The 4,286-nt window shown below is 43.2% G+C and overlaps 1 long non-coding RNA gene across 1 annotated transcript; it reads left to right on the top strand.

Annotated features, from left to right (window-relative positions):
* The first annotated feature begins 1,820 nt into the window (after positions 1-1,820).
* On the top strand, positions 1,821-3,951 carry LOC123415932. The gene is made up of 3 exons (XR_006615626.1): positions 1,821-2,481; positions 3,664-3,777; positions 3,866-3,951. It is a non-coding gene; the product is annotated as an uncharacterized LOC123415932 (long non-coding RNA).
* Positions 3,952-4,286: the final 335 nt, after the last annotated feature.

Raw genomic sequence — 4,286 nt, 5'->3', positions numbered from 1 at the left:
ATCTTCCCAGGTTGCGACAAGTGTCGCACTGCATGTACGCCACTTGCCGCAACCTGTATTCCTCGTGTCAAGATATTCAAAATTAGATCTAATGTTGATATGCTTTGATGAACTTAGTTTCATGAAAAATGGGACGAAAAATCCTGAACCAGAAGCACATTTCCCCCTTTTCGAGAGCCACGGCGGTGTCCCTCGCGGAAGTAAATCCATGCCTCCATGAGAAGTAAATATGTGCCTCTCGTGATAGGGAAAAAAGAAAACATGTTTTTCCCTTTCGTGAGAGTCATGCCTCTCACGTAAGCAAATATATGGCTCTCGCGACATGAATAAAAAAAGAAAACATGTTTTTTCGTTCCAAGAGGCTTGCGGAAACAAATCCGTGTCACTCGAAAAAGGAAAAAAGAACGTGTTTTTTTCCTTTTTTGAGTGCCTCTTGCGGAAACAAATTCGTGTCTTCTGCAAAAAAACATGTTTTTTTTCATTTTCTGAGGGCCACGAGAATGCATCTTACTGAAGCAAATTCATGCCTCTAAGAAAAGCAAATCGGTGCCTCTCGCGAAAAGGAAAAAATATGTGTTTTTTGCAAAAAGAAATCATTTTTTTAGTTCAAATCCTAGGAAAAGCCGAAAGGAATCATCTAAAAGCCTAAAATGCATACACAAAAAAAAAATCCTTGGAAGCGTCCAGGACGTGATACTTGACGACGGCTGAGAGGCATGAATGACTCTTGGGGAGGCTCTCCTCCATTAATTACTCCCCTGTCATATAGGGTCCCTTGTGCAAGACCAAAGAAAGGGGCCCTTATCTGGTTTTTTTCATTTCTAATTCAAGTTTTCATTCTTAAACATATAATCTCTATATGACATGTACTGAATGAGGGGCCCTAATTCTAGGAGTCCCTGATTCTAGGAGGCCGGTGCGGATGCATAGGTGGTACATGCATATGATCAACCCTATACATTATACATACGTTAGTTTGCTCACAATACAAAAAACTAGATCCCCTTTGATTAAGCTTTTCTCTTTTACATGGTATAATACATGTCTCATTTAGTATCGTATAAGAATTGTTGTATAAGTCGTATACACATACACATTGACGTGATAAATTTGAAATGACAACAAAACATTATCCTTTACAGAATCGAACACCATTCAAGAAGATAGAATACAATCAAGACCGAAGAATCTTTTCAACTTGATAACAACATTCATCATCTATCTCTGACGCCGTCCAAAATAGCCACTAAAGAAAAGAAAAATATATAATGAATCACCTCCTCATCCTAGCTCGATGCGGCTCCATCGCTGATATGCAGCTTTACGGATCTTCAAAAGCTGACTCACCGAAGACGAAATCATTTATGTCGAATGAATCAGACTAGGACAGCACCCCAATAACATCATCAAACTCCAAATTCGACTCTCCTGCACAACTAAAACGACGGAGGAGGAAATCATACTTGCCATCCACAAACCGCGAACCCAACACACAATCCATCATCTTCTATATATCGTTGATGCAGTCTGTAATCTACATCCGCTCATGGCCTACCTCCCGAGTTCCATGCCGACGCTAAAGCAAACGTTGTCGCAGCGGCGAAGCCCGAGGACACACATCTACCACGAGGATGTAATCGCCGCCACACCATCCTTACTTGAACAATCTGATTTTCAAATCCATCTACAACCATAAAACCGTCCGGCTCATTGGGAAAAGATCCGAAGAATCTTTATTCAACGTTGTTAACGTTGTCGTCGAAGCAAAGATGAAACATTCTAAAAAATCTAAACTATTACTCGCTGTGTTCCTAAATATATGTATTTTTAGACATTTCAGTAGAAAACTATATACTCCAGCCGTCAGGAAAAAGTTGTCACCGTGCTATTTTTGCAGGAACGCCCTTCCCTTTCTCCCGACACAACCCGCGATCCATGTCACTGCTCACATCCCCTCCTGTGTCGCCGCCTGCTCCGTCGCGTCATCGTCGGCCACCGCGCAACACACCCACGCCGCGCAGCTCCCCCGCGCGTCCTCCCGGTCCCCTGCACAGCTCCCCGCTGATCCATTTCCCACACAGCTCCCTCGGGCCTCCTCTCGGTCCATAGCACAGGAAAAATTGGTTATTTCTCCTTTGGATGACATGGGGATGGCGGGGAGGATAGGTCCGGCGGCGGCGAGATTCGTGTCCGCGTCTGGAAAGATCATCCTCATCAGCGAGCACGCCTTTCGCTGTGTCCTTCATCTTTGGCAGGGGAGGGAGGTCCCGGCGCGGTGGAGGTTAATCTTACAGACTCGGGCCTAGCCTTCTCCTAGCCATGCCCGCACCTCCTCGAGAGGCTGGGGGAGACCTGCCGCAAGGCGGAGCTGAAGGTCCCGAAGCCTTGCTCCAGGAAGAGTTGGCCGCCATTGCCAAGCTGGTGGAACTGCAAGAGATAAGGCCAAGTCAGCAGCTTTGTTCGTCCCACTGAATAACCTAGGTAATCAACACCTTCCGTGAATGCAGTACTCTACAGTTGAGCTTCTTCATCTTTCATTACACAGTGAACTCAGTACTTTTACTCATCAACAACTGAAATCAAAATAGGTAACTCCTTGAAAACTAACACCAACAAACAGAGTGTTCGTTCCAGGGGAAAGATTAATGCTCCAATTGCAAGTTCAAAGCAGTAGCTGCCTGTTACTACGAGCTCACTGTAACTAATTGCAAGGAGTACTTCAATTCTTCATTGTAAGTAATTCAAGTTCACTGAATTTTCTGGAGTGTATGTTATACAATTACTGAATATTCAGTTACTGTAGTTCTTGTCACTTGTAGTTACTGTAATGATTTGTCTCTAAACATTTGGTTTAGACTATGTGAACATTTGGTTTCAGTAGCTTGCTTAGATTTTTTTTCTGGTAAGGGTCTCAAGTTCTCAATTATTACAACATTTGGTTTTATAATTCTGTCTACATGGAGTACAATTGCCTAAAGATTACCTTTGAATCTTTAATTCAGAGAATAAAAATCCGTGAGTAAATTTGATGATATGATTCCTCATTGAATTTATGCATGAATTTAGTACTGATGTTTGACCATATTCAATACTGGTTGATCCAGTTTGTAAATGGGCCAAGAATAAATTAACAGTTCAACAAATGGTCAACCGTCATAATATTGATCTTTAGTTCAATATTGCATTCCTACTATCACCTAGGAGTGCTAGCTACAGTACTCATCTCCAATTATTTTGCTATGATCTGAAACATAGCTACAAACATCTCTAACTAAAATATTATTGCTGTGATCTGAAATTATTTTCTTCAAAGACCAGTAGTGCCCACTATCGAGTGCATTGGGTTGAGCCTGCCTAGTAGAGTGCTAGTAGTTTCATGTGCAATGGATTATGTAATCAACTGAAACTGGAGTATAATTCATGTTTATTCTAATGTTACTGATCTTTAGTCAAAAATCATCATTATCTTCACTTTTCTTCACTTGAACACTAATTGGAACATCCTCAAGCCCCTATTCTTATTCTGTAATCTTATTTACTCACTGAATTTTCATTCTTATTCTTACTGTCAAAAATCATAGTTACTGCATATTTGCACCATGTTACTGCAGATTTGCACCATGTTACTGCAGATTTGCACCATTAATCATGCATTTTATGCAGGCTTTGTGAGATTTGTGCATCTTGGACTTCGACATCCCTTTTACGATGATAATGGTTACATGGCAAGTTGTTCTAATTGTTGTTCCTGCTGTGATTGGGGTGTTGTACATTCAGGTGAGCATCATGAAAGAATCCTACATTCATCTTCTTGTTCAAAGCCAAAATGTGAACAATGCTACTGTCTCCATCATTTTCATTTCAGTAAATAGCAATGCTACATTGACATGGATGCAACAATCAGGCGACAAACAGGTTCATTTAGACAAATGGCTCAGCACTGAACTTTTATAGGCAGCAGCACTAAACTTTACTTCTTGCAGCACACGCAGGCAGCAGCAGCAGCGAGGGGTGGGGTGGCAAAAGGCAGCGGCGGCGAGGGACGGTGCTCGATCGGATGCCAGATCATCTCGCCGCTGGGCACACCCGCGTGGCCCTGCCTACGGAAGCCGCCAGAGAGAGGACCGGCGGCACGGGACTTGCCAAAATCCCGCACCGGCGTCCACGGGCGTGAGAAAGTGTCCTGGGACGCGAGCAGCAGCACGCACTCCTCGTCCAGGAGATCGTCACCCAGGAGCATGCAGAGCTCAAGGAGGACGACCTCAACCAGATCACGGCAGGAGGCT

The sequence above is a fragment of the Hordeum vulgare genome, chromosome 1H, assembly GCF_904849725.1.
Source record: "Hordeum vulgare subsp. vulgare chromosome 1H, MorexV3_pseudomolecules_assembly, whole genome shotgun sequence".
NCBI lineage: Eukaryota > Viridiplantae > Streptophyta > Magnoliopsida > Poales > Poaceae > Hordeum > Hordeum vulgare.
The sequence above is the reverse complement of the archived record's forward strand: the minus strand, read 5'-3'. Positions and strand labels throughout refer to the sequence as shown.